The 22,407-nt window shown below is 38.9% G+C and overlaps 1 long non-coding RNA gene across 1 annotated transcript; it reads left to right on the plus strand.

Moving 5' to 3' along the window:
• Positions 1-2,009: 2,009 nt before the first annotated feature.
• Positions 2,010-18,809, plus strand: LOC115900023. Its single transcript, XR_004059708.1, has 3 exons — positions 2,010-2,111; positions 8,396-8,497; positions 18,377-18,809. It is a non-coding gene; the product is annotated as an uncharacterized LOC115900023 (long non-coding RNA).
• The last annotated feature ends 3,598 nt before the right edge of the window (positions 18,810-22,407 follow it).

A 22,407-nucleotide genomic window follows, 5' to 3' on the forward strand; every position in this document is an offset into this window, starting at 1 on the left:
AGATCATTCAGGCATGCCTTGTTCACTCTCGGCATATTTATTTATTAAGGAGATGGTAGAGTCCGGCTAATGCTAATGCAACACACAGTAATTATCACCCCTACTCTCAAGGTGGTCACTCTGCTAACATGTTTTCCCCTAATCAAGTCCAATGTAATTGACAAATTGGAGCAGTGATTTCACACCTGAGAGTCTTTCATGTCTTAACTGCAGGATAAAGTTCAGGGTAGGTACTGCCCACTGCTTACTTACGTGGGCTTGCCTCTGGGCCCCTAATGGTCATTTGAGCACACACACATAAAGCCTAAGGTATTTAACCAATTCAAGTCCAACTATTATCAGTTACATTTCATTCCTTTTCAAGACTCAGGCCTCCTCATGGCAGCTACACAGAAAACTAGATCTTTTAAAAGTAATGAAAATGTATTGTAAAGCTCCGAATGCAGTCTATAGCATGCTGATCATCCTCAATATAAAATAAAATATGCAAGGCAAATTAAAAACAAAAATAAACAAACTCTCAGAGACTCTGGTAGGAGCCCTATACCTTCTCACACCCTTCTTTCATTCTATACTCTGCGATTAAAAGTTTGAGTTACCCCCACCCCGGCACGTCCTATCTAGTAAGAAAAACCTTTAGAGCCACAAACAAAGAACAGCTCACCAGAAAAGCCCCTGAAATTATATTCTCGTGCCTGATAATCACTGTTGTGATCTGCTTTCTAAAATCCGTGCCCATCTGCAAAAGACTTTCCTGATATCAGGACCATTTATGCTGCCAAATAACAACAAAGGAAACTGAACTCAAGTGAAACTATTATCTCTCCTTAAAGAGAAAGCTACAATTCTGGGTTTGCTGCTTTCTTCTTATGTCTTCTTCTGCCTCATTAACTGCACTGGTATGTCACTAATTTCAAAGAAGCAGGAAGAAGTGATGGGGGTGGGGGTTAACTAATAATTCACATGCCTGTCTGTTTCCCATCCCAAGTGCAGAAGGATACCACACTGATTGCCAGACGGTGGGTCAAGCCATACCTTGGTTTGGAGATAATGAGGATAGTAGTAAGTGTACTGGGGGTACATTTGTGGCTGATCCAGGCGTTTGCCCATGTAGCTGGAATCTTTATCTCCGAGGCAGGGAACTGGATGACAGGGTATAGTACCCCAGGCCGAGCTTCCTCTTAAACCACTATTCCTGACAGTCCCGGTGACTGATGAGGCTTGAGACTCCACCACTCGCTAGTTCCAACACAGCAAGAATTTTTTTAAAAAAGCAAAACAAAACAAAAAACACACACCAAAGGAAAAAAAAAAAAAAGGTGAGGAGTGAGATCTGTAGAAAAAACACCCACACACAGCCTTCCCAGACCTTGCCTGGCTTCCCCCAGCTGCCGGGGTCCACTTGGGATGAGGCAGTTTGTTCTCTAACCAGGCTGTCTGTAGTGATGTCAATTGCCAGCGTTCGTAAAGGGGGAAAAAATCAAAGTCCTTTTAACACAACTCCGAATCCTTGCAGATCAGCTTCCTGTCTCCTGGTTGTCTCCTTCCCCACCTTAAAGAAAAAGAAAAAAAGAGAGAGAAAGAGAAAGAAAGAAAGAAAAAGAAAAAAAGAAAGAAAAAGAAAAAAAGAAAGAAAAAGAAAAAAAAAAGAAAGAAAAAGAAAAGGGAAAAAGAAAAAAAAGGAAAAAAAAAAGGAGAAAAAAAAAAAAAAAAAAAAAAAAAAAAAACCTTGTACAGCTTAGTTGCTGCTGTCTCCCTCCCAGAGTGACATGGTGTTCGGGGCTTGTCCTGTCCTTTCATTCACTTCCCCTCCTTCCAGCCGGTGGGTGGAACCGAGAGAGCCTCTCCAGGGAGCAGCGTACGCAGTCCAGAAGGCTGCAGTATTTCCTCCAAGAAAAAAAAAAAAAAAGGCTGCTTCAACCCCTGCTGCAAGCAAAGTTCCGATTCCCTCTGCTGGCTATCTAGAATAGCAAGCGATTTTTGCAGCAACGCTGCTGCCGCTGGAACTGAACCTGAAGAACTCCAATGCGGGCGGTGGATTATTTCTTATCCGTCCTCCATCTACCCCACACAAGAGCTGCTTTTTGTTCCTCTTTTCGCCAAGTTCCAAGGTAAGCCACCCTGCTGAACAAAACACAGAAGAGAGGGAAGAGAGGACAAAAGAAGGAAAGGAGAAAGGAAAAGAAATAAAGGCAGAGGAACTAACCTTGCTGGTTAAAGGGGAAAAAAGTAAGTCCCGGATGCTTTCAAAATCTGTTAACACACTAGAGCCAGACGCATCCAAGAGCTGATTGAGAAACTAACCTTTTACTACCTGGAAAACCTGGTGGATACTAAGTATTGAAGAAATTTTAGAGTCTACTCCAGGACTACTGTTAATGCCACATGTCATCAGATTGGACTGATCAACTGAATATATCAAAAATAATAACCCTTTCTATCACATCCATTTTGTAAAAAAAAAAAAAAAAAAGACTCCTTAGGTTTATCAGATTTTTTTTACAAATAAAATATATTTCTCCCATTGTCTCTCTCTTTATGATTATTTTGATGCACTGATGCTTTAATCACTTTACATCTAAAAAAAAGAACAAAAATCATAATTACTTGGCGGAGTTTTTTCCCACCAATGATAATATTCTGTCATGTCTATCAGCTGCTACATTATAATACAAATTGTTTCAGAGAAAATATATTTCCTTAAAGGGCCCCTTTTCAAGGCGGGCGAGGCTAAAATTAGATGTGCCAGCTGTGTTTTGCTGCGAGTGCTCACGCATGCCCAAAGCGTGGGCAGACCAGTACTGAGCTCTTTTCTACTTTGTCAAGTCGGCTCTGTTCTCCTGAGCCCAGAGTCGCCTATTAAGATAAAAAGTCCCTGGTACAAATCCAGCTTCCTAGTTAAGAAGAACAGAGAATTTGGGCTCAGTGCACACATGGTGTCCATCCACATACAAGCCGCACCACCCCTGAAGCAACTGGCTTCCACCAAGGGGAACTGGTTTCTGGAAGCTGTGTGAGTTCATACGTGTTCCTTGGATACAAATAAGGATGGCAGATAAATAGTTTTATGTTTTACTTTTGACAAGAATAACAATCAGAAGGAAGGAAGGATGGAGGTGAGAGGGTAAGAGAGTTAGGAGGCCCTGACAACATGGTGACTGAGAATATTAAATCAACCCCACCTATCTCTTAAATGTGTTATTTGGGGCCTCAGTTGTCCCATCTATAAAATAGAAATACTGCCAACTCTCCCGGCTGAAGGCAGCATGCTGAATCAGATACTTAAAATGACACTGATTTAAAAATCCTCCAGTGGCATCACATTTCTCAAACAATAAAGTCCTGACTCTGGAATAGTTTTCAGGACACTTGACGAGCTGTCTGGCCCTGGCTTTCTACTCTAGTCTGGGACCTTCAACTCTGCCCCTCACATCCTACACCGGAGTCACTCTGAGCTACTTTCAGGACAGGAACATGCTCTCAGAGCCTTCTGTCATTCTGTCTTCCTGGAGTGCTCTCCCAACTCCATCTCCACCTCTTTTACCCTTAAGCCTGTCCTTCAGGTCTCATCTCCTGTGATGAGATATCATCTCCTCACAGTAGCTTTCTCTAAACCCTTCCTTCTCTGCTGCACTTTATATTTGCTCTCATAGAAGGCTTATTCTACATGTATTTGCATGCTTATTGTTTGTTTCTTCCATGATGTTCTAAACTCTAGGAGAGCAGGAGGTCACATTATTCTCATTTGTCTTTATATTTCCAAAAACTTGCATAGAGTTGAGTGCAAAATGGGTGTTCAGTAAATGTCTGAAGAACCACATGTTAAACATAATAAATAATTTTTCAACCTGACTTACATCCCTTTTTCAGTACATTTCAGTCCCTTTTACAGTCAAGAATTGACCTGGGTGCAGAATATAGAGGCACGTAAATCAGAACAAGGTCCTTCTTTCATCGAGTTTATATTTAGTGGGCGGGGGGAGGGGGGACAAACAAAGGGATAAACAAGTAAATATGCAGTATAATGTCAGGAAATACACAGTGCTGTAAGGAAATATGAAACAGAGTAAAGAGAAACAAAGTCACAGAGATTCTACTTTAAACAAGATAGGAAAATGCTCTCCAAGGAACAGCCTTGGAAAATGCTTTCCTAAGGTCAAAGCAAGGGCGTGAACCATTCTCTGGGTATTATGCGCTGTGAGAACACTTAGTGTTAATGCCTTGGATCCCATCCAGACTGCCTGGTTCCAATCCTGCCTCTTCTGCATTCATCTCCCTCAGTTTCTTCATCCATTAAATATCACTATTCACTTCATATATTTATGTCGAGGACCAACCCAGATAAACACATGAAGCTTTTAAAACACCTTGTAACATGTTGGATCTGCTTAACAAATGCCAGCCTGCATATGGGGGAAAAGCATACCAGTCATAGGGAACAGTAAGTACAGAATGGCCTGCAGTGGGACTGTGGCTTTGGAATGTGCAAGATCTGGCCCAGAGAGGCTGAAATGAAGTAAGTAAGGAGTAAAGACCATAAAATGGGGTTGGGGAGGTACCCTTGGGCCAGATCATATAAACCTTAGTAAAGAACTGATATAGAAAGCTAAATAACTGATAGTTAACAGTACAGCAAGGACTCTATCCAAATATTCAGATTCTACATCTAGTCGTCTTCAACTATAGAATGCTGTCATTTAAACAACCTACTAATGTTCCTCCAAGTTTTGTCTCGTAAGACCAAAAGCCAAGATTGCTTTGGCCAATTCTGTCACCATGGACAAAGGTGGTCTTTTATTAATACATGGTCTAGATACTCCTTAAAGGGAAAAGAATACTGTCTTATTTACAAATGAAAGGCCAAATAAATAACTCCTCAGCCAAAACTGATATAGCCCATTATCTGTAAAGTTCCCAGCATGTGTTGATGCTATCAGCAATTTCTACACAAAATTGTTACTTTTTAAAATGCTATTTGATTTCATCGGATTATTGTAATGTTTTAGGCATAAATTGTCATTAGCTTAAAAACTCTCATTGCATCTCTAAAGCTTTTCTTAAGTAATGCAAAGTAGGTTTACTACCTGTGGGAATTGTAAAACCTGTGTTTTTATTTTTTATTTTCTTCCCTCAGAGACACCAGTAGCCATGGCAATTCAGGAGGCAAGATACTCACATCAGAAATAGTTTTTATATCATTTCTGCTCTGTTGGAGCAGTAGCCCTTTCCATTTAAGTGATCAAGTTAAGGTAGGAGGTAGCTGGTTTAAGGCACTCTCTATATCAGAAGACAGCTGCGTCCTATTTGCCAACTAAGCAACAAATTTCATACAAATCCAAGAACAGTAAACTGCATCAAAGGGCATAGATTCTCACTGACTCACATGATTCACGGAACAGACAGAAAAGGCACTGATTGATTGATTTTTAATTATTTTTTGAGATGGAGTCTTGCTCTGTTGCCAAGGCTGAAGGGCAGTGGTGCGATGTCAGCTCACTGTAACCTCTGTCTCCTGGGTTCAAGTGTTTCTACTGCCTCAGCCTCCCAAGTAGCTGGGATTACAGGTGCCCACTACCAGGCCAGGGTAATTTTTATATTTTTAGTAGAGATGGGGTTTTGTCATGTTGGCCACGTTGGTCTCAAACTCCTAACCTCAGGTGATCCGCCTGTCTCGGCCTCCCAAAGTGCTGAGATTACAGGCTTGAGCCACCTTGCCGGCTGAGGCACTGATGTAGGACAAGTTTTTGACTAAGGGGCCTGAGATGATGCCTCAGACCTGCCACTGGGGAAGCGATGGCACCAAAATGCTGAAATGAAGGTCACCTGGGTAGAGATGAGGACGCTCTTCTAGTTTGCTCTTGATGTATCCACTCAGAGAATAACTGAGTCCTTTGTTTGGATGATTTGTGTCTTAAATTATAAAGATTTAGTCAAGGCTGGGCACAGTGGCTCAAACTGGTAATCCTAGCACTTTGGGAGGCCAAGGCGGGTGGATCACCTGAGGTCAGAAGTTTGAGACCAGCCTGATCAACATGGTGAAACCCCGTCTCTACTAAAAATACAAAAATTAGCCTGGCGTGGTGGTGCATGCCTATAATTCTAACTACTTGGGAGGCTGAGGCAGGAGAATCACTTGAACCTGGGAGGCAGAGGTAGTAGAGAGCTAAGATTGCACCATTGCACTCCTGCTTGGGTGACAGAAGGGAAACTCTATCTCAAAAATAAAATAAAATAAAATAAAAAGATTAGTCAAAAGCAAGAGAAAAGAACAGAAGTCTAAAGACAAACCATAATTCTACTACCCTAAAAACTACATACATACCCTTCTATCTTTAAGAAGGACATGCATGACCTTGAAAGAAATTTTTTAAATCTTGGCATTTTATGCCCACTTAATTTAACTTTATGAAATCCCTCTCCAACACAGCAGTTGTCAAAGGAATGTTAAACACACAAGTTGTTTTAAAAAAAAAAAAAAAAAAGATAAAATGGTAGATTTCAAATGCCAACATTAAGGTACTGTTACAACTTTTTTTTATCGCTGCAGAATATTCACCAATAGTTTAGGAAAACACCCAAGACAAATTAGGAGAGACAACTAGTGATCCAAGTGTGTGTGGTCCACATTTAAACAAGAGTTGAATATAAAAATATTAATGTAAAGATGATTACAATTGGCCTTGAAAGACAATATCAAACCTCAGGACAAAATTATACCATAATTTAGTTCGAGACATTTAATCAGGTAGAAAAGCAAGAAGAATTTAAAACAATGAGAATTATTAATTTCTACAGAGTTTTATTGCATACTTACTTTGTGCCTAAATAATTGAGGGTACCAATATAAATATTATTGTCCCTGTCCTCAAATGGATTTAACAACTCTATATTTCTAAACACCAGCCATTCATGTATAATCTTTATGCTTTTTTCCCATAGCTGAGAACCAATTTGTAACAATAGTTATTAAACAGTTTTCTTTAAATTGACTTAATTTTTTTCAGAAATACGTACTTTATTAGAAAGCAAAAATGCACATGAAGGCTTATGTCGATTTTTCTTCTGTTATCTTTACAAAAACTACACATCCTGTATCCTCTGTTTATATTTCCATTTTTCATAGCATTTAATACTTGTGGTAGGGAAATCCAGTTCTTTGTTACCACTGGGGTTACCAAGATTCACACTTTCTCACTCCACTGAAAGTAGGCCTGGCCATGTGACTTGCCAAAGCCAATAAAACATGAAGCAGCAGTGACACATGTAAAAACTTTTAGCTGCTGCTGTTTGATTCTTCTCTAGTGGAAGCACGTGTTGACATGAAGGAGCCGCAAGAAGGGAGCATCTTGGAAAGCTGAGGGCAGCAAATTTGGATAGATGCCTGGACTAGCCACTGTGGACTTCTCATAATCAAGAAATAAACCTTTGCTACAGTGTACTAGTAAAATGTGGTGATTGTTACCACAGATTATCCTAGGCCACCTGTTTAATACAACATTACTTATAATTTGGTTATACATTTTTGGGTTTCTTATTTGGGTATTTCTCCCACTAATATCTAAGCTCCACAGGGCAATGAATTTATTTAACACATTATATTCTGACACACAGAACAGTCCTTGGGATTTAATACACTCTTAATATTTCTTAAATAAATGGAGTAGTTCCCTGTTATTCATAGGGAATATGTTCCAAGACTCCCAATGGATGCCTGAAATCTTGGATAGTACTGAATCCTATATATAATGTCTTTTTCCTATGCATACATATGTATGACAGATTTATTTATTAACTAGGCACAATATGAGAATAACAACAATAATAATACAAAAGATAATTATAACAATATACTGTAGTAAAAGTTATATGAGTCTCTCTGTCTCTTAAAATGTCATACTCTACCACCGGTAACCGAAACCCGAAGCCACGAAAACAAAACTGGGAAGAAGCTACGGGGGCAGGAAACTACTGTAAATGGTTTCTCTAAAATCATCTCATTTATGTGCTAGTGGTTAATGGACACTATTTGGTGAAAAAAAATAAAAGGGTAAATGAGGCTTACACCCAAAAGGTTAAAAATGTTAGATTTTCTGGGAGGAGCACTGTTAAAATATTAGGTATTCTGAAGAGGGAAAGGTTTTTGTACAGTGACTGTTAGAAATGGGTACTGGAGTTGATGAGCTAAAAAAGAAAAAAGTTAGAGTGTTATGAACTGAATGCTTGTATCCTCCCCAAACTCATGTGTTGAAATTCTAACCCCAATGTGATGGTATCAGCAAGTGGGACCCTTGGGAGATAATTCGGTCAGTAGAGCAGAGGCTTCATGAATAGGATTAGTGTCTTTATAAGGGGAGACATTGAAGAGGTGATTTCTCTTTCCTCTCTGCTATGTAAGGATACAATGAGAAGACCTGCCATCTGCAAACCCGGAAGCAAGCCCTCATCAGACACCAGGTCTGCTGCCACCATGATGTTGGAGTTCTCAGCCTCTAGAACTGTGAGAAATACATGTTTGTTGCTTAAGCCACTCAGTCTATGGTAATTTGTTATAGCAGCCTGAACTAATTGAAACAAAAAAGAAAAAAAATACATTAATAGATGGCCTACTACACAGTATATACTACTAGGAATATAAATGTTTCCTCAATAAATATTCACAAGTACCTGGGAAGTAGGTACGATTTTTCACACGTTACAACAGAGAAAATCGAGAGGAAGAGGATGTAACTACCCTATCCAAGTTTCCCAGTCACAACATGGTAGAGGAATAATCCTGACTCATGTCTGTATAGGGCCCACAGGCTTAGTCCTCAGCATCATCTGATGGCAATCTTAAATGCTTTATTTGAAAATTGGAAAAGATAACCTTCATGTTTAAAATGGAAAAACAGTATACATAAAAGGCCTAAATAAGTCAATTGTGTCTGCATGGAGACAGACAGAAAACTGGAAAGAAAGAGCATGGCTTTTTATCACATAGTATAAACTCTGTTTGGATGACAAATGTGATGGTTAATTGAACCTGTCAACCTGGCATGGCTATGGTGCCAGTTGCGTGGTCATACACTAGTCTAAGTGTTGCTGTTAGGTATTTTTTAAATGTGGTGAACATTTAAATTAGGGCACTTTGAGTAAAGCAGATTACCCTTCGTAATGTAGGTGGGACTCATCAGTCAGTTGAAAGCCTTAAGAATAAAGACCGGCCGGGCGCGGTGGCTCAAGCCTGTAATCCCAGCACTTTGGGAGGCCGAGACGGGCGGATCACGAGGTCAGGAGATCAAGACCATCCTGGCTAACATGGTGAAACCCCGTCTCTACTAAAAATACAAAAAACTAGCCGGGTGAGGTGGCGGGCGCTTGTAGTCCCAGCTACTCGCGAGGCTGAGGCAGGAGAATGGCGTGAACCCGGGAGGCGGAGCTTGCAGTGAGCCGAGATCCGGCCACTGCACTCCAGCCTGGGCGACAGAGCGAGACTCCGTCTCAAAAAAAAAAAAAAAAAAAGAATAAAGACCAAGATCTTTAGAGAAGGAAAAAATTCTGCTCCCAGGCTGCTTTTGAACTCAAGACTTTTTACCCACTCTTCCCCAGGTCTCCAGCCTGCTGGCTCGCCCTGAAGGTTACTGTGGGGACCCTCTAGCTCCCACAATAATTGTGTGAACCAATTCCTTAAAATCTTTCATATATATATATGAAGTATGGTTCCCCTTCTTTGGAAAATCCTGATATACTGAAAGATAATAAGGCAGCTATAAAAGTCAGTGAGATGGACACGCTAATGCATTCCTAATAAATGTCTATAACGCTTCTAATATAATTTAAACAAAATAAATAGTCTTAAAGATCATTTTCCACTCATTTCAGTTCAAAAATCTAAATTAGATCACCAGATAACATTTTAAGTGTAAGTCGTTGGAGTAACCTGATGTCCAGTCCCAGCAGGTTGGTTAAATAAGTCACCAATGAATAGATTATGATTCAACCATTGAAATGATACTGAGAAAACATTTATCAATATGGAAAATGTTCAGGTTGAATAACGAATGGAAAAAAATCAGAATATAATATTATACATGCAGGTTTTCAACTATGAAATACAAAGAGAATGGAAGAACAATATCAAAATAACCACGGTGAAATTTTTCCTCTGTGGTTAGTTATTTTGTGATTTTACTTTTCTTTTTGACAAATTTTGGCATTTTCTAATTTATCTTAAAATGAACATGTTATTTCACTATTTAAAGTAAACATTATTTTAAAAGAAATTTTAGGATAAGTATATTCCAAAGCATAGATTTTTATTATTATGTGAGAAGACATTTTTAAAAGCCCAGAGGTGACAATAGAAAAATAAATTGTATGTGTACTTTAGTAATTTCCTCTCTATCTGAACCAAACATCAGTTTAAGAAAAGTTTGTCCTTCCTTAAAATCTGGGCGCATTAGTTCTACATCCAAATGATGTCAAAATTCTCATTTAAGACATAAAGACAAATATCACTTAATGATATAATAACAGCTACCAATGAATGGCAAAGGATAAGTCTTTGAAAGGTTTAAACCTGCAAAAATATGCAACATTTTCACTGTTAACATTCTAATTCTACCTTTGCACTTGATATAGTTTGGATATTTGTCCCTGCCCAAATCTCCTGTTGAATTGTAATCCCCAGTGGGGCATGGTGGTAGGTGTTTGAATCATCAGGGCTGATCCCTCGTGGCTTGGTACTGTCTTCACGATAGTGAGTTCTCACAAGATCTGGTCATTTAAAAGTGTGTGGTATCTCTTACTCCATACTTTTGATTCTGCTTTTGCCGTGTGATGTGCCTACTCCTTCTTTGCCATCCACTATGATTGTAAGCTCCCTGAAGTCTCCCCAGAAGCGGATGACAGATCTGTTTCCTATACAGCCTGCAGAATCATGAACTAATTAAACATATTTTCTCTATAAATTACCCAGTCTCTGGTATTTCCTTATAGCAATACAAGAACAGCCTAATATAGGACTTTTGCTATGTACTTCTTACTAAATTTATATTTTTTCAAATATTGATACATCTCTTAACAGTTTATTTATAATGTGTTATAAGAATGGTGGGTTTTTTTTTTTCAGTCTCTCACCATGCCTTCTGTATGTTTTGATACCACAAATTCCACTACTTGCAGCCCATTGAGTGAATTTTGTCCTGATGGAGGTGGTAGGTTCCAGGTGGTCCTTCTCACAAGCATGCCTTCTACCATGATTAGTACCATCAGCGGAGCAGTGCACTAGAAAACATGAAACTGAAAGCCTCAAGGTAGGGAAAAATATGTAACTTCTTTGCCGCAAGGGAAACACATTTTTTCTGAAAGAAATATCTTCACTTTTATTGACTTCTAGCTTCCAGCTGCCAATAGCTAAGCAAATATGGTCGATATGGCTAGATTTGATTTGGCAGGGCCAATTCTTCTCCCCAGAAAAATCTAGAGTGGCAGAAGTCCATGCCAAAAGGCTAGTAATCAGAATTGCCACATAAAATACAGGACAGCTGGTTAAATTTGAATTTCAGAAAATAATAAGCTTTAAAATATAAGTATGTCTAAAATATTACATATGGTATGCCTCAAAAAAATTTGAACCATACTTATAGAAATTATTCATTGCTTGTCTGAGATTCAAATTGAGCTGGGTATTTGGTATTTTTACAGCCTAAATCTGGGCACCCTACTCCCAGCTGATGTACTGAGACACTTTATAGGCCTTTCAGAAGACACAGAAGATTTGACAGAGTCTCTAAATTGAATGACAATTGACAATGGTTAACATTTTCTATCCTTTTTACACTTAAACTGTGTAAACCAAAAGTGTCCCCAAATTAACTGCCCTTTAAGAGAGACTTAAACCACCAGTGGTGTTTCTGATATAAAGCGATACAGTATTCCAGGAGCTCTGTTTTTGTTATAGTTTTAAGCTGATATCTTTCCTTTTGGCATGATGGAAAATTTAAATTATTTTCTTAAATTGTTGTTCAACACAACAAAGTACTAGCTAGAATGACAGATGTCCAGATCCCCGTCCCCGATACCAGAAAAGTACAATTTAGAGAGACCAGAAAAATATGCAAACCAGAACAGAAAAGGAGATGAAGGGCAATGCTTCCCAAACTGTGGTCCGCAGACAAGTGCTGACTGGCAAACTTACACATCCCTGACCAGTGAGTATAGGGATAAAGAATTCATGTCTAGCAACTTTATGGTCATTTGTCTAAAGAACTGATTGTCTCTTGTCTATAAGTAATAAAGGCTGGACTTGGATTTTGGAAGTCTGCTTTGTGCTTTTTCATTTTCTAGTAATTTTCATTCTATTTTTACAAAAATATCAACTGGGGTCAATTAGGGATTAAAAACACTAGACTTTCACCACTGATAGAAAAGTGCTGAAATTTCTCTTATTTTCCTTCATTTTCATTTTTACACTTCTAGTGGTAAAAAAGTTGCATTGATGTGTTTTCTTAAATAAAAAATTAATTTTTTAAATTTTTGTGGGTACATAGGTGTATATACTTACAGGGTACATGAGATATCCAATTACATTTTAAAAATTGTTTTAAAATATCCAGTTATTATTAACTATAATCACCTTATTGTGCTATAAAATAGTAGGTCTTGTGTTTTCTGATCACAGTACAAAGAGTAAACTCACATGAACTACAAAGGAAAAATTTAATTTCCTCACATTTACTTTACTTGTTTTCTTAACTCTGTTTTCTTTGTCTAGTCCTCAGTCTCTAAGCTGCACCACACCTTCCTGACCCCGAGGAAGAAATTTAATAGTATCAAACCCAAAATCAGGACATGCAGGGTTTCTTGGCTGTAAGTGACTGTCCCTGGCAATATCAATCCCCCAGCTGGAGCCTCAGTTGCCTTGTGTGTAAAACGCAGGTTGTACTTAGTCATTGAAGGTCACCTTCTGATTCCAAGATTCCTGGATGGCTACAATACACTTGCTATTAAACTAAGATGAGCCTGTGTCTCTCTGCCTATGGGGTATACTCACTGGCCCCAAGTGGTGGCTGGCGAGGGTCACATCAGCAACATGAGATTGTCGCACCTGAGCCAGAGGGTTTGCCAGACTCCTAGTCCTTCCCAGCAACTTTAGACCCGACACCAAAAAAAAAAGCACCACAAATTATGTTTTGCCTTGTAGAGATGACACCCCGGTGAACAGCACTAAATCGTGGACATACAGTTCGCCTGACACTTTTGCCAGTGCCTCAAAAACAGTTAAACCCTTGGTAGTCCAGATGCTCCATCCGTCCCACCAGGGCTTCAGTATTCTCGATGTTTATGTTCATTATGCAGTCAGGAAACGTAATTATTCTTTTTTCTTTAAGTAAGTTTATGACCGAAGGTAATGGGGGGAACATAAATGTACTGACTTTACTGAGACTCATAAATGCTAAGAACACAGACAAATAATTGTCACTGGAGATTTGTTCCTGTAGTGTAGAATCTTTGTTTTTAGCAATTTAACTACTAAAAGTTTACCCACCGAGAGGAGAATTATTTAGCAGGAAATAAAACTTAGCACCTATTTCATTCCCTGCTCCTACAACTCTCATCCTTTCAGAAAATCAGCTTTCACATAAAATATGCAGAAGGTAGCTTGTTATATAGGGCTAGTAAAGCTAAGAGGTAATTAGTACAAGCTAAACCTCTAAATAATGCCAAGTGTTAACATTTGCGAGTTCTGGATCAAACTTAACTAATATGTTCTCTGTTTTCCTCTGTGAGAGATGTGCTTTGGTACTCACCAATTAACAAGAATCAAAAACAGAAATGTTAAGAAATGTGTTCTGTCCAACTAGTAAAAATGTGGCAAAGCTCAGGTTAGCATTTAGCAAGTATGATGAAATGCTTGTACCTCTTAAGAGTTCAGAACAGTATCCATTTATGGCCAGGATGGGTTGTACTGAGCTCATTTTAGGAGGTTTTCTGGGAATGTTTAGTACTGTGTGGTAGAGAAACCAGTATGAATGTGAGGCCCCTGAGACTTTGGGACTCCTGTTTATTTTATTTTATTTTATTTTATTTTATTTTATTTTATTTTATTTTATTTTATTTTATTTTATTTTATTTTATTTTATTTTGTTTGTTTGTTTGTTTTACTTTTTGTAGAGATGAGGTTTCACTATGTTGCTCAGGCTGGTCTCAAACTCCTGGCCTCAAGCGATCCTCCCACTTGAGCCTCCCAAAGCACTAGATTACAGGCATGAGCCACCGCCCTGATCTTGACTCTTGATCTTAACTGCCATAGTGATGAGTGAAAGGTGACATTATTGGGGGAAGGAGACAGTGAGAGACCCAGCCTGTAGATAGCCTGCCTCTGATCTCTTCCTTCTCATAGTGGGCAGCTGCATTAAATCTGACAGTTAAACTTGTCTCACCCCTTCCAGCTGGGGCCATTCTCTCATATTCACCCCCATGCAGCCTCTTAGCCAGCAAAGAGTGCAAAGTGAACCACCCTAACAAAAAAAGAAAAAAAAATTGTTTTCTTTTAATACTGATTAAGATTTATTACCCAGGTCACTCTTTTCCTTCCTCTTTATATTCAATGGGAAAGAGATGTGAGAGTTTTTCAGGATTAGCAATGTGCTATCAAATAGTGACTTGCAGGGACGGTACAGAGATTTCCTGGCACCAACTTTGGGGTGTGGCATGTGGGAACCCGAGGCCACCATATCTTCAAAAGGCAGCAGCTGGAAAAGAAGATGTCTGGCCCAGAGGTGCCTCCATTATTCTTCCCTCAGGCTGGAAATGTTGGGTTCTTAGTCCCCAAAAAAGGCAAATTCTTGAGAGGAATCAATAAAAGAAAGTCAGTTTATTTGCTCGATGTGATGGACATGGATTCCCCCCCAAACCATGATCTAGTGTGAAATGCTTTATTCATTTATTTCTAAAGGGCTGTGCGGACCTTATGCCAATGCTTGGGTTTACAAGGGTACAAACACCAAGATAAATTCATCTATTCCCTCACCAGTCATCCTCCCCAGAGAAAGGTACAAATGTTACCAAGGACAGGGATTACAGGCAGAGGATCCCTGTACCAAATGGACCTGCAGAGTCTACGGTTCTGATGTATAGTTGTCACACAGGAACTAGTCAAGGCCCGTACAACAGCTTATTTATTTTTGCTGCAAACTCTAAAAATTAGCTTATTTTTCTGGTAAAGAAACAATGCTTATATCAAGGCCCCTAGAAAAATCGAATGGTGTTGTTTCATAAGCTCATAATGGAAAGCTCTATCCATTATAACCAGGGATAAATGTATTGGATTCAATATGTTTGGTTTGGGAAATCTCTTTTTGGCAGTTCCAGTATAACCAATTGTCCATTATAGCATGTCTTTGCTAAGAGTAGCTGATGTAGAAATATTTAACTACCCCATCCATAAACATTTCTTTTCTCTCAGAGCAGGAAAAGGCTGAGCTTCTCAAGGCCCTAAAATTATTTATTTTCCAGAGAAGGGATATGATTTTTATACCAGGTGCAGTTTTCCTTTGGTATATTTTAAATTTTCTGCTTTTGAAATGATTCCTAAAGCTAAGATTCTGACCATTTGCCCTCAGTAAATATCTGGTGATCCTTTTCCCCAACAGATGGGAAGGGCCTCCTGATATGCCCCTGGCCTAATTTCAATTTCGGTAATTGCATTCTGTCGACTTGAAATTTCCTCACCAGTTTCATCTGCCTGGGATATGATGTCCCATTCTTGGTGCTGAACTGCCTGGCGTGCCGTTGGAGACTGGGAACAGCTGGTGCATTCCACCCCAGAAGTGAATGCATTTTAGTGGCAGGTGCAAAGGTTTTCTTCTTCAGAATACAAATTGTGCCCTAGGAATAAGCTTCATGAATGCTTTTCATTTTTGCAATAAATATAGGTACCAGAAAACCAGAAATATAAAAGTATCCAAAGCATAAATATGAATCGGGAGAAAAATACACTTCACTGAAGACAATATATAGTGTGATCCTTTGTACTCCATAAATCTTAAAGTGCCTCTACGTTTGAATTTGGATAATAAGGATAAATAATTCACATGATGCAGGCAATCATTACTCTGCCATGTATACATATTACGCAGTTGTACACACACACATATATGTATACGTGTGCGTGTGTGTGTCCCAACTCTTACCTGCTGAGAGTCCTCATCAGTATGGAATAAAATTGCTTTCCCCATGAAACCTCACTAGGCATCCTATGCATGCTTCAGTACAGTAGGTCACACATTTAATTTAAAGGATATTATTTGCTGTACTAAAGTAGAATCTTAAAAGGGATCCTATCCATTTCTGTTTCCCCAGTACCTAGAATTTAATAGGTACTCAATAAATGAATTAAAATATAGACTACACAGGCCAAATCCAATTTGTCCCAGCTCTGACTCCCAAAATGCTATTTCTAAGGGATGTAAATCACCAGGATCTTTAGTAGCCCATGTCACATCCCCTTGGCCACCTTAGCTCTAGGGAACAGTTCCATGAAAGCATAGACTCACCTTGCGTAAAGTACCCTACCTCAAGCAAAGGCCACATAGTGTTCTATTTCTGTCCCAGTACCTTCTCCCAGAGTTAGTTTTCAGAGATGCTGGATACCTGGGTAGAGTGTAGCCTGAAACTAGAGAGCAGTTGCACCAATGCAGCACCAAAGAGTGCACAAAAGGAGCTGGTAGGTAAATGTGCCTGTTTCACAGCCTGCAGGCAGACAACTCTGGGAGTCCTTTACACCTTCTCCGGAAGTTTCAGTGACACTGGACCCCAATGACCAACTTTAGGTTTTTGTTTTGGTTTGGTTTTTGCTGAAAATCTTTTAGCAGTGACTTTGACAACACACCATTATATGGGATTGTCCTCCTTCCACCACCACCACTCACTATCTCCTACTTCAGGACACCACATCCCAAGCAAACTATCTGTACCCAAGTCTTTTCCTCAGACATTGATTTTAGAGTAACCTAAACTGTGACAACTTGGGACATCACTATGCTGATAGTCACTCTAGTAGACTGTCCCCATAAAAACACACAGTATGCCTGTTCAGCCACCATTTCATTTTCTTTCCTATCATGAAACAGATAAACAATATGCCAAGAGTGCTCTGTTACATACAGGCTGACAGATTATATGCTATGCTTATGCCAGGAAATAGGAAGAATAAGACTGCTGCAATGTGTATTCTGAAATACTAAATGTTAGCTCTAAATGTTGTGTTTTATCAATGACTCAGCAATTATTTTCAAAGTCTTATAACTAGTGGAAAAGTCTAGATTCTGCCTTATTTTAGCCTCTGCAGGTCACCATACATTAGCTTAGAGGCCCCAAGCCCCTGTGTGACTCAAGCTGACTTGAATTCTAATCTGTACTATGCAGCAATCCTGGTGATATCATCTGCATGTTCAGCCTCATGCTGCCTTGGCCCTGGGGATAGAAAAATATTTATGCAGTAAAACTTGTCAGTACCATTCTTGTTTTGTGTAGATCATCAGTAGGTAGTGTTATAACCTAAGAGAAGGGTCTTATGAAGTCCATAGTCCACCATTTTAAGCCTATGCAGTTTACGAAAGTTAGGGCAGCCTAAGAAGGCCAGGCTACCCCTGAGTTGACAGTTCCATATTCACTGTAGGGATAGCCTGTTGGCCCCATGAGATAGAGAAAGGCAGTGAATGGGTGAACTGCAGAGAATCTCATCAGTTCTTTGGAACAATTTAGACATCCAACTTCCATGAAGTATTCAAACTGAGGCTAGAATCTGACTTAGGAGCTGGACTGGGGCAAAGGTTAACTGAGGGCCTCTCTCAGTTTCAGAGAAAGGACTCACAGTCTTTAAAACCTGTGTAACAGAAGGCCTGCAGGACCCCTGAGATCATCTTTCTTTGATTTTTGAAAAAATGTTAACTTTTACTTGACTGTAGAAGCTCTACTTTACTATAAAATGTTGAAATGAAAAATTATATAAAAATAAACACAAACATTTACACATATAATCCCATTTGATTCTATCATCCAGAGGTAATTGCTATTAATATTAAGTCCATTTGCTTCTGGCATTTTCCCATATGAATATATGAATATATATTTCTCATTTTCTTTCTCTCCTTCTCTCTCATGTGTGAGATCTAGATAAAAGCATTATTTTATTGAGATTTTATAAAATTTTCATATACTTCTTTCTTCTGACAACAGATTGTAAGCATTTCTTTTGCAAACAACATTTTTGGAGTATGCAGCATTCAATGATATTTGATGATTCTCTGTTGATAGATGAAAAAAGTGTTTCTTATGTTTGTTATCACAAGTGAGACTACAACTTCCAAGTGTCTTATTTATCTCTTTCTAGGAGTCTTGAGACTTCTTTTGGTGTGGATTCTGGAACTCCTTTCTGAAGCAAGACGCAAATCTCTCTCAGCAGAGAGTGCCAAGACCAATCACTTAACCATGGCAATCTTCCTCGGCATGTTAATTCCGACCCTGACGGTCCCAAGATGGCTGCAGCAGTTTCAGCCATGTTATCCTAATCCACCAACATCTGGAGGTATCTATCTTTTCCATCTCCATCTATTAAAAATGTAGGATACTTTTACCAGAAGGTCCTCCTCTAGACTACTATTCATGTTTCATTGGACCAATTTGGTCCCATGGAATTTCTTAAGTCATTTACTGATGAGGGAAGTGGAATTATCATGACTGGATTAGACTACCTAAGATTCATCACTCCTGATCCTGGAGAAAGATCATTTTCTCAGAGCAAATGGCTGCATATGACTGAAGATAGGAATGAACTATAAAACAAAATTGGAGTCCTCCAGGAAAGAAAGGGGGAATTAAAGGGAAACGATTGGGTAGGCAAAACACAATAGTCTCCAATGCCAAATAAACTTGGTTTTGTTACTCTCCCATCTACTTTATCACATTTTTTTCCTTGTCACCTTTCTCAGCTTAATTCATCACCAGTAAGCCTTTTTAAATCAAATTTTTGCTGGTCATCCATAAATCTCCAAAAAATTAAGTGACAACATGACAGTGATAATGAGCTTAAGGTCTTGTTTCTTCTTGAAGGCTGGGAGGGTAGGGGAGGAGTGAATGGTGAGAAATTACTTTGTGGGTGCAATATACATTATTTGGGGGATGGTTACACTATAAGCTACCATTATACAATATATCCATGTAACAAAACTGCATTTGCACCATTTAAATGTATACAATTCTTAAAAAGAAAGCTCTAGAAGATATAAACATTTTCAAGATCCATAGGAATATGGCAGTAATGGGGATATGGCAGGCAAGAAAGGATTCAAGACCCAGTGTACTCCTATGACCTGCTCACTTTATCTCCCACCACACTACTGTGCACACTCTGTTATGGCCACATCGGCCTCTCTGCAGTTCCTCTAAGAGGCCAGCATTCTCTCACCCTGCGGCCTTTGTACTTTACTTCCCTATGCCCACACCAAGCTTTCTTCATATAACCATGTGGCTTAATTCCTCCCTTACTATGAGTTTCTGCTCATATGCCACCTTATTAAAGAGGTTTGTCCTGACCATCTTATGTGACATAGCAACTTCATTTTTTGCCCTATTTTTGTCCTATTACCCCAGTGTATATATGCTTATGGCCCTTATAACCGCCTGATATGGTATGCATTTATTTATTGTCCTTATTATAAGTAATTATCCATGAGACAAGTGTTTATATTTTGTTCACAACTTGTTCCTCTGAGCCTAGTATAGTGCCTGACACATATAGGCATGTCATAAATATGTATAGAATGAATTGATGGGTGACTACTTGCCATGGGAAACTTAGATGATCTTTCCATTCCTTAACGTGGATCACAACAGAATTCAGGAGGTACCTCATCCTGTGCAGGCATCTTTCTTGATGATAATCAGTGATACCCATAGTAAGCCCAAGTCAGTCAATGTTTTTCTTCTTTCATCTGCTTTCCTCTAAGCAAGACCCGCATTTTTTAGGGTGAGCTGTTCATGTGGAAAGCTGAATAGCATCTATCATTCTAATAAGAAATAAAAGGCAAATCCCAACAGAGTAGTGACTGAGACTCATCCTACAACTTATAATACTCTAATTAGAAAATGTGTTTTAATTCTGATTCAAATGTATGTGCCAGAAATAGCCATAAAAATAGATGTCAAAATCATGAAGAAATAAGGTAATACAATTAGTCAATAGTGATTTAAAAAATAAGTTTAGTATGCCTTGGAATTTCCATTTGATGTGGTACTTAAACCGCACATGCACAGAATGTTTCAGAGACTTCCAGACAAAATGGCAACATGAATACTAGACATAATTGCCAGCAGAAAAACATGGAAAAGTCTATATATAAGATTGAAAGGAAGACAGCCAGACTACAGTGATAGGCAGCTGAGGGAACAGCCTATGTGCGACACAAATTAAAGAGATCCCCACAGAACCTAGTAACATTCACCGTCTGTGTGTGGGCAGTGGTGGTAGGTGAATATCTGAATCCCACTAGTATTGCTGGGAAGACTGTGAGTTAGGGACCAGGAAGACCAGCCTGTCCAGGCCTATGCTAGGTGAGAAAAGCCCAGTCAGCTTGGGAAAAGGATCATCTTAGAACGAGGTCACCCTTGCCCGGCAAAGAGAAGGACCCTGGTCCCCTTCCTCTGAGTTTCCTCACCAAACTCAGAGGATAAACTCTTCGGGAAATTTCTCAAGCTAAGGAGCTTGAGAAAAAATGGTAAGATAAAAGCACAGCAAACACAAATAGATTTCTTTTCTGAAAAGAGTTCTGCAAACTGCCCCTCAATCTCTGACAGAACCCATTTTAATTCTCAATTCTGAGTATTGGGTAACACTTTTGATTTGTGAAATGCTACGTAACTTTTGCTTTAAATATCACATTCTCAACTAGCATTTGAGGATGTAAGAGATCCTTTTATTATATGTGTTATATTAAGTGAACAATGTATAAAGAAGTAGGTGATTTAGGATTACAACCTCAAAATATTTTATACAACTAAACGCACAAAAATTGATAGAAAAGTATGGCACAGATATACAGTTGGCACTCAGCATCCATGGGGGATTGGTCCCAGAATCCTTTGTGATACCAATATCTGTGGATACTCAAGTCCCTTAATAGTGTAGTATTAGCATATGCACATCTTCCCATATATGTGAAATCATCTCTAGATTACTTATAATGTCTAATATAATGTAAATGCTATATAAATAGTTGGAATACTGTATTGTTTAGAGAATCATTACAAGAAAAAAAAAAAAAAGTTTGTACCTTTATAGCACAGACACAGCCATCCATTATTTCCTCCCAAATCTTTTCAATCCGTGATTGGTTGAATCCACAGATGTGGAGTCCACTGATAGGGAGGGCCAACTGCACTCCATACGGCAATGGTATCAAAAAACGGTATCAAAACCGTGAAGTTATTTTTATTCTTACTATTTTGTATGTTACATGAGAAGAAACTTAACCGGCCTTTTATTCAGGATATATCTACAGCTGCTGCCACCCTGACCTGAACCATCATCATTTTTTTTTTTCTCAAATTGTTGCATTAGCCTCCTAATAGGTCTACTGGCTTCCCTTCTTGCCCACTGTGTGCCCTATGGTGTAGTCTCTACACAGCAGTGAGAGTGGCCTTTCAAAGACATAAGTCAGATTTCTCTGCTCAGAACTTCCCAGTGACTATATATCACCCTCATTTCATAAGCTTCTCTATTAACTTGTCAGACATTATGTTCTGCTACTGTTCTTGTACCGACTCTTGTCCAACCACACTGACCTCCTTGTGGGTTCTTAGATTTGACAAACATGTTCTTCCCTTTGCACGGGCTGTTCTTGCTGCCTAGAATTCTTCCTTTAGTTAGCTTGTCTTCAAACCTTTAATGTAACCTTCTCAAGAAATCCAGCCACCCCCTCAACACACTCCCTTCTCCTTCTAGTCTTGACAAATGTCTGCGAATTTCCTTCCCAGAGCCATGTTGCACAGTTCCAGGGGATGGGTGTCTCATAAAATAGAATGTGAAGGATACTTTCTGAAATTGTGTGGAATGTGAGACCTCACTTTATTTTTCTCCATAGTTCTTATCACCTTGTAATACATTATATCATTTACTTTTTAAAAATTGTCTAACTCCCCCTCTAGGACTGTCAGCTCCATGAGGGCAGGATTGTCTGTTGTACTTACTGCTATAACCTCAGTTCCTAGAACAATGTCTGGCACATAGTACACGCTAAAGAAAAAATGAATCACAGGGTAGTAGAAATAAATGTGATTTTAATTTTCTTCTATAAACTATATTTTCCCTATTAATATTAAAACTAGCAAATGAATAAAAGGAAAAAAAAACTTATCACATGTGCT

This window comes from Rhinopithecus roxellana, chromosome 1, assembly GCF_007565055.1.
Source record: "Rhinopithecus roxellana isolate Shanxi Qingling chromosome 1, ASM756505v1, whole genome shotgun sequence".
NCBI lineage: Eukaryota > Metazoa > Chordata > Mammalia > Primates > Cercopithecidae > Rhinopithecus > Rhinopithecus roxellana.